Below are 9667 nucleotides of genomic sequence, written 5' to 3'. Positions count from 1 at the left end.
GGCTCGGCTAATGTCCGTCCCATGCACTGAAAGCTCTCTCCTCCACATCACGAGTAGACACGCCCCTTATTGCTGATTGGCTACAAGTTTGTTTTGCTATTCGGCCCGAATCAGTTTTCTAAAGTGTTTTTGAAAAGTCACGTACCCTGCCTTTAAAGGATGTAAGCTGTCAAACATACACAACTGTTAGCCAATCATACAAGTGGCCTTTTACTTCTGAGTCTACAATCCGCCACGGCTATGTAAAACAGAGCGTTCAGATGAGGGGGGTTAAAACAGGACAGAAAATAGCCTATTACTTCTAAATTATGATGTTTTTTCTTTCTTTATAAAAAAAATCGCAGAACAGATCATCACACAAACAGCTTGCAGCACTAATTTCTTCCCTACATCTATTTTCAAATAAACAACTAGGCTTAAATCACAGCAGCATCCGTCTTTAAAGGCAGAGTAAGCAATTTCTGGTAGCCAATGTTGATATTTGAAATCACCAAAACAAACACGTCCCTACCCCACAAGGATCTTGCCCCTATTTTGACAGCTCCGCCCCACATATACGTACGCAACCCAGGCAACGATTAGTTCTGTGAAACAAAGCAAAACCAATGTTACATCGTGTCTACATCGGACGCGAGTGGCGCTGCGTGACAAATCCCCGACAGAAAACTGCTGCCGGGTTCTATTTATGACGTGCTGACACAAATTTCAAATGGTTTTCAACAGTCGTTTGATCGCGTCCAGTGTAGGCAGACTTTAGCTGTTGTAGACACGGTGTTACTCACCTATTGAGAAGAAACAAAGCAACCTCGGCGTCCGATCGCAGGCCTCCGCTCCTTGAGTTCTCTCCAGCGCTGGAAAGCTGATCCAATATTTACACGGGTCCTACTTCTTTGCCTTATCGTTCCGCAGACGTTTTCCTCTTTTGTTTTTTATCCACCATCTCTATCTTTCTGTCGCTCGGCTCGGGTAATGTCCGTCCCATGCACTGAAAGCTCTCTCCTCCACATCACGAGTAGACACGCCCCTTATTGCTGATTGGCTACAAGTTTGTTTTGCTATTCGGCCCGAATCAGTTTTCTAAAGTGTTTTTGAAAAGTCACGTACCCTGCCTTTAAAGGATGTAAGCTGTCAAACATAACTAACTGTTAGCCAATCATACAAGTGGCCTTTTACTTCTGAGTCTACAATCCGCCACGGCTATGTAAAACAGAGCGTTCAGATGAGGGGGGTTAAAACAGGACAGAAAATAGCCTATTACTTCTAAATTATGATGTTTTTTCTTTCTTTATAAAAAAAATCGTGCTAACGTTATATATAGTAAATAAACTAAAAAGGCAGTTCATGACCACTTTAAAGTGAACACAATTATTTAAAGTGTAAATATTTGTGAAAGTTTGCTTAAAGTCAGTCAATATTGACAGTTTTTTTGTGTGTTATTGTTGGATGTGGATTAGACAACAAAAAATACAATTAGATGAGATGTTGTATTTGAAATATGGTTAAAGTGTGCTGTTGAATGTACTGACACACTGTAAAAAGTGATCAGTTGACTCAACGTAAAAAAAGTGAGGAATCCCATTGCTTTAAAATTGAGTAAATAAGCTTGATGCACAATTGAAGAAATAAGTTAAGTGAACTTGAAAATTCTGAGTTACATTGACAAAGAAAAGTTATTGAAACTAAAGAAAATGTGTTGTGGTCACTTTTTATTTTTAGTTGGATTAACTTAAATGTATAACTTAAATTTATTAAGTGTGAATCTACTTTACTTAAAACTAACAGGTTGATCTGAGTTCTGTCTACTTAAATTGAGGAAACCCGTTGCCTTGAAAAAATTAAGTAACCACAATTTATTTGTGTAATTATAATTCACTTGTGACTGATTTGATGCAATCTTATTTTACTAATTTCTTCAAAGTTGAAAATTGTAGGCTACTAAATACAATTCCTAAATCCAAATTGTTCAAAACAGACAACAGAGAACAAAATTTGCTAATTCACAAAATCAATACATCCTTTATTAAACCGCTTTGTCAAATTTAACGCATCCTTATGGAAGTGTTGATTCAATTCATTCACATCTAACAGCACTTAATGGGAGCAGCGACATTTGCAGAATGCAGAGCGTCGCGTGAATTAAAAGCGGAAGTTCATGCGTCAATGAGTAACAAAGGAATAAGTAGCTGGATTCTGATTACTTTTATGTGACTGATCAAGCTTTTATATGTACTGCATAACAATTAACAAATAACAAACAATTTAGTTTAGTTGGGTGCATACAGTATGTTCATCTGTTAGAGCTGAACTGCCTACTACAAGTGCACATCTAATACAATTAAACGTACTTCTTTTCCACAAGGGTAGCTTTTATAAACAACATTCAGCCTCATATCAGCGAACAGGAGCTCATTCGATAGTTATCAACTGCAGACAAAAGCATTACAAACCAACAAATGATCAAATAACCTATATGTGATAGCTATATAATCCAGTATGTTGCTTACAGCTGTATGTCTCTGGGTTTAGCTAGTTCCGTTTTGCTAGTTAAGTTTTGCTTTGAAAGGTACAATCTATGGCATCAAGCCCCTTGCTGAGGACATCAAACTTTGATGGATTCTTCTAAGAAGCATTTTGTTAAGAAAAGCTGTTGATGAAATTTTAATCTTCCTGAGTGTGGAACTCGCAGAGTCGGACGGCGAACACGAGATTCATTCTAGTAATAAAATGACAGTGTTTGAACGCCTTTCCACACACTGCTACCAAGTTATTACAAGGAGGGATGAAATTAAAGCATGTTACGTCGGTCACACTTTCCTGGCTATTCAGCAGCATCATAAATGATTAAACACGTGGTTCCCCAGGACATCTCTTATTCATGAAATTAAATGATGTGCGCGGTTCTGCTGTTACATGCGTATACATGCATAGCATCGCCCAGGATGGGTCCCGGTCCACTGGTTTATCGGGTCCTGACACGGAGGCTGCGAGCGGACACACAGAGATGAAATGACATATGCACCTATGCATAGGGTGACTGTTTACCCCTGACCTCGCATGAGACTCAAAACTATTTGGATGAATATTGCAGATGGGCTACTTTTCTATTTTCCACTTGGCTGCCTGACCCTGAGGAATAAGTACCAAAAAGTGCTTGGTTGAGATGTTTTTTTTTTCTTTCCATCTGAAACCTTTCTTCCTCTGACCTTGCTGTGCAGTTGTGCTGAATAATTCTGAGTGGTTGTTGCTGTGTTCTTTTTCTATCAGTGGCCTCCCAGAATTGCTTTAAATTCTCATGAAATCATAAAGTATAAAATCGAGAAAGAAAATTATTTGCTTTCCACTTTAAGTATGAAAAAGCACCTTGGTTCCAACATGTCTGTTGGATACATACCAAGCTATTCTTTGAAGTGTAGCTTCTCAAAGTACATCCTTCTCATAGGCCCTGTTTACATCTGGTATTGAGATGCATTTTGGTCAATTGGATCACAAGCAGACGAGTGAAACACATTCCCGTTTACACCTGCAGTTTTAATCTGTCTCTTTTGTCCACTATTGACCACTTTCCTAATTTTTTTTTTTTTTTAAGGGGATGGTCTATGTATGAGCTTTTTCTGATCTTTCGATCTAATATTGTGAAAGGAGACAACAGAAGACGATACTGAGAGCAGCAGCTTTCGTTTCTGTTCTGATAGCCGCAAAACTACGCTGAAAGTTGTGCTTTTCACAGTTTATTAAACTTGTGATTTCAGCTGGCAAAGTTTAAACAACAACAAAAGGAGTCAATATTTTTTAATACATTTTAATAAAATTAAAATTATATAAATAATAAATTAAATAAATTAAATAAAATAATAATTTTAAATAAATTTCAGAAAAAGTAGGCGTGTATCTTTGCAGTGGACTAATAATAGTTTGAAGGTGTTTACCGGCTGGAGCTAAAAAGTTCACATTGGCAAGCTGTTTCCAACTCCTGAAACAAACTTCAAGTGGACTTTGTTTTGGCCTGATTTTGTTTGAAATTATGTCACACCAGTTCTTCAATTTGGCTTGAAGTATATCAGGGCCTTTAGCCCTGGTAGATGCTTTAACTTCACATTATGGCTGTAAAGAACATATCACTATTTGACAACCATTCATATCATAAATTTTTTTACTGTACCTGCTCTTGCATTGTCATGTCATTTTTTCAGTCATTAGTCACATGGCTTTTACCACTCAGATAACAACCAGGCAGCAGAATTAAGTGCCTTCTGACAAAGATGGCAGATTTCAAAACTTGTACTTCCAGGAGGTCCTGCACCAGCCAAATAACTGGGACGAGGAAAAGATCTAGGAACTATTTTGAAAAAAAAAACATTTCATTTTTACAAATATTTTCACAAATATCTAGAAAGAAGCAGCAAGTAACACATCAAATTATGGCCTACATGAAATTTTCAAACAAAGAAGTAACACTGATATAGTAATTTCTAAGAAGAAACACTAAAATAGTAATTTCTTGCAAAACATATTCCAATATTTTGGCTTCATATTTGTGGAATCATGGGTTGTGTTACAGTAGGGTGACCATAAGTCTTCATGTCCTGGCCGGGATTTCTATATTGCCTAAATGTCTGGGTTTTGGCTTTGTTTTCCACTGTTTTCATCACTTTTTATCTTCACTTAAAGTTTTTAATATATGCCGACTCGTGCATATGATCCGCTCCGTGCGATCGCTTTTCTGGACCGGAGCCAAAGTCCAGATCAGACTGTGTGCGCTGACGCGGTTCACGTCAAACAACTGCACTACGTGCCATTCACTGTACAGAAAATACTAATTCTGTGGACAAGTGACCGATTTGAGCCGCGGCTTCAGCGTCTATTTTATAGTGTAGGGGGCGGCGCTTCGGATTCTAGAGAGAATTTGATTGGTCAGAAGATTTGATGAGAAGATGAAGTACGATGTGACGAAAAATCGTTGAGCCGTTTTGGCAGAAGTGACGAACTGTAAGATTTGAATGCTTATGTCTTATAAATGCTAATTTTTTCATTGTTTTGGAGCACTGCCTTATAGATAACCTTAAGACTAACATATTGATACTAACACCCAAAAAACTTTAATTTTGATTTTATGGGGGCTTTAAGGTAATGACTGAAAAGTTTGACCAATAGCACACAGGCATTGTAAATAATCAAGGAAAGAAGTAATGCAAATACGCACACATATAATGTATGACTGTAGAGAGCATGTCAGTAAGAAAACAAAGCCAAAACCCAGACATTTTATGTAATTGAGAGATCATGGCAAGGACATGTCTAAGAAAAAGAGGAAGTATGGTCACCTGATGTTACAGTATATATATATATATATATATTTAAATCTACTCATAGCAGGCTTTTATGCTCAGATCACATGTAATATGTAGTAGATCTTTTTTAATGATAATTAATATTCACAGTGTGCGGCACCTGAGGTTCACCCTGATCAGTGATGAATCAGTGTAATGAACGATGATGTGAGTAATCAGGTAGGCATATATGGTGAAGTGGCTAGTGCTAATATTGATGCATCAAATGGTGAAGAAAGATGTGATGCAGAGATGAAAGATGACGATACGCTTTCTGAGATTTCTGATATGGGATCACAGATAGTGGGAGATGTGTATACTTTACAAGAGATAAATGACTTCCTAGATATGACATTTGGTAAGACTGTTGATGTTAGGAATTTTTTGAGAAATTTATTGCGTCAGTGTTGTTGTTGCAAAGAACGGTCAGCTATGAGGTTTTGGATAAGAAGAAGAGATTTCGATTGAAGAAGATGGTAACAAAAATACGAAAAGATAAACTTGTTTCTCAAAGACATCAAAATGACTAAATCTCACTTGGTAGCTTTTACACTTTGCTGTTTTTTCCTGTCTCTATCCACTCTATACTCTTATATGGATGTTTTGAGGGTAGGTTCTTTAAATATTAATGGGGGAAGGGACAGGGGTAAATTAGCAATGGTTTCAGAATTTTTTACAAGAGACGCAAACTAATAAGGATAATGAAATTGAATGGTGTATGTGGTGGGAAGGCAAGTTTGTTTTGAGCCATGGGACACATAATAGTGCAGAAATAGCAATTTATTGAAGAAGATGGTAACAAAAATACGAAAAGATAAACTTGTTCTTCAAAGACATCAAAATGACTAAATATCACGTGGTGGCTTTTATACTTTGCTGTTTTTCCTGTCTCTATCCATTTCTATACTCTTACATGGATGTTTTGAGGGTGGGCTCTCTAAATATTAATGGGGGAAGGGACAGGGGTAAATTAGCAATGGTTTCAGAATTCCTTAGAATTAAAAAGATTAATGTTTCTTTTTTACAAGAGACACATACTAATAAGGATAATGAAATTGAATGGGGTATGTGGTGGGATGGCAAGTTTGTTTTGAGCCATGGGACACATAATAGTGCAGGAATAGCTATTTTATTTTCTGCAAACATGAATGTTAACATTTTTAAGGTGGAAAATATTGTTGAAGGTAGATTGTTACTAGCGCAGATTGAGTATGAGGGAACTATGTTTGTGTTTGTTAATGTCTATGCCTCCAATAGTGGTCCAGAGAGGCAGGATCTTTTTATGAAGTTAAGAAATGCCATCCAGAAGTATGATGATAGTGTGTGTCTTGTAATTGGAGGAGATTGGAATTGCACAACAGATTTTACAGTGGACAGAAATGGGGAAGAGCCTCATAATCAATCAAGTGTCACATTGTTAAAAGTTATGCAAGAATTTCAATTATTGGACGTGTGGAGAACAAGAAATATAGGTACAAGGCAATATACATGGTTGAAAGTGTGTGACAATAGAGTTTGTGGTGCAAGATTGGATCGGTTTTATATGAAAGAAATATGGAACAATAGAATAATTGATGCATGCATTTCACCAAATGGTTTTTCTGACCATCACATGATTATTTTGGATTTAAATGTAAATAAGACATTAAGATCTAACTATTACTGGCATTTGAATGCTAAATTATTACATGATGCTTTTTTTTGTGAAAGTTTTAAAGTGTTTTGGGGTAATTGGAAGATGAAGAAACTTTTATTTGAACATCTTTGTCAATGGTGGGATGTGGGAAAGTCGAATATAAGATTATTTTGTCAGAATTATGCTTTTCATACATCAACCATGGTTAAAACAACAGTAAATATTTTGCAAAAGGACATTGAGTTGTTGGAAAAAAATCTTGTAACTAATAATGAAGATGTACATTGTGATGTGTTAAAGAAGAAAAAACAAGAACTGAACTATTTTTTTACAAGAGCAGGCAAAAGGAGCATTGATAAGGGCAAGATTTTGCTCTATCAAAGACATGGATGCTCCAAGTGCTTTCTTTTTTAATCTTGAAAGAAAATGTGTTAATCAAAAAACAAATGTGTTATCTTCGTTGTCAGGATGGATCAGTGACATCAAATCCAGTTGAAATGAGAAAGTTAACAAGAGACTTTTATCAACATTTATACAGTGCTGAGAGCTGTGATGCTGAAAGTGTTGATGACTTGCTTAAAGAATTACCTCAGTTTGAGGATGAACAAAAAAAGGAACTAGACACTTTAATTACTTTTAAAGAACTTACAGAAGCAATGCGTCAGTTACATATTGGACGTTCTCCAGGAATTGATGGACTACCTGTAGATTTTTATCAACAATTCTGGTATATAATAGGACAAGATTTTTATGAAGTGTTACTAGACTGCATTAGAAGCAAAACTCCCATAAGCTGTCGTAGAGCAGTCTTGTCTCTGCTTCCAAAGAAAGGGAATAATGTTCTTTTTAGCAGCATCATATGACCCCTTTAAAAACAGTTTAGACGTTTTGGTTCAAAATTATCAAACATATTGTATACCTGAAAGATCTATAACGGACAATCTTTTTTTATTACGGGATATAATCAACATTAATCAGTTTTATCATGTTAATTTTGGAGTTCTGTCACTTGATCAAGAAAAAGCATTTGATTGAGTTGATCATGAATATCTTTTTAATGTGTTAAGATGTTTTGGGTTTGGTGACAGATTTATATCTTATATTAAGTTGTTGTTTTGTAATGTTTCTGTTATGGTTAAAGCAGGTGGTGGATTAAGTGAAACTGTGTCGAGAGGCATTAGGCAAGGATGTCCACTTTCCGGGCAATTATATAGTTTGGTTATTGAACCTTTGTTGTGCAGATTGAGGAAGAATCTTAAAGGAGTTGTAATTCCAAATTCAAATGATAATTTTAAATTGTTTTTATCAGCATATGCTGACGATATAACAGTTTTTATTACAAGTCAAGAGGATATTGGGTGGAAACAGGATGGATTGAAAACATTAGGAGTTTTTTTGGGGAATGATCAATTTCAAAAGAAAAATTGGGAGGGTCTGCTAGAGAAGGTGTCTGCTAAATTGTCGAAATGGAAATGGCTATTGCCACAATTGTCCTATAGGGGGAAAGCTCTGGTTGTAAATAATCTTGCGGCTTCAATGTTGTGGCATAGGACTAGAGTTATGGAGCCACCTGAAGAACTGGTTTCTAACATACAAAGGACTTTTGTTAATTTTTTTTGGAGTGGACAGCACTGGATCCGTGCAGCTGCACTTTATTTACCAGTTCAAGAGTGTGGTCAAGGCTTGGTGGATGTGAGGATTAGGATCCGGGCCTTTCGGATACATGCTGTACAGAGATTTTTTTACAACAAGAATGTGACATGGGCCAAAACGGCAAGTGCAATTTTGAAGCGGGCAGGAGGACTTGGACTTGATAAACACCTGTTTTTAATGAAATTACAGGAAGTAAGCCCGTCAGAGCTTCCACCTTTTTATAAGTCTATGCTACAGATATGTTTTTAGAGTGGAGCGAGAGGATGATTATGGACATTGGACTCCAGAGGAATCATTGTTCTTCAACTCAATGATCGAGACAAGACTGCTGTCCTCTGTGGGTGTGAAGAGATGTTTACTAAGGAAAGGTGTTACGAAACTTGGACGTCTCTTGGATGAGAGGGGCTGGAAGTCCATTGAGGCACTTCAAGTGATGACGGGTTTAAAGTCCTTACGCCTTGTTTCAAAGTTGAAGGAAGACATTTGTAATGTGTTACCAAGTGGTTGCAGAACTTGGATAGGATTAAGACAAACACAGGACATGAGAGATGGCCAAGTCGTTCCAGAAATAAAAATTTCACCTGTCATAGATGAGGAAGATGACGGTGAAGTTGTGGACTCGATTTTATCTTTTAAGACCCCTCAGTTAGGCATTTTTAAAGATGTGTCTAAGAAAGCAATATATTGCACTTAAGTTAAAATCACACACCGAGATACACTGAAGAGACAAAAGTTTCTCGAAGGCCTGAACTGTTATGCCAAGTTCACACTGCACGATTTTAGCCCAATTTTTCACTCGCCGACAGGTTTTGCGAAATCGCCGACAAACGCCTGAAATCGGAGGCAAATCGATGCTCGTGAGTGACAATCAAGCAGTGTGAATTATCAAAGACGCGATCGCTGAAAACTACATCGGCGATGACCTACAGCCAATGAGAGACCAAGATACAGGGCAGAGGGAAGTTCGGGGAGGAGTTATAGACCAGAATATCAGTATTTTAATAGATATATGAACAATTATATCATACAGAAACAAGCACAAACATTTGCT

Source organism: Sinocyclocheilus rhinocerous, unplaced genomic scaffold (genome assembly GCF_001515625.1).
Source record: "Sinocyclocheilus rhinocerous isolate Xijiao unplaced genomic scaffold, SAMN03320098_v1.1 scaffold1430, whole genome shotgun sequence".
In the NCBI taxonomy this organism is placed as follows: domain Eukaryota; kingdom Metazoa; phylum Chordata; class Actinopteri; order Cypriniformes; family Cyprinidae; genus Sinocyclocheilus; species Sinocyclocheilus rhinocerous.
Note: the sequence above shows the minus strand (reverse complement) of the source record.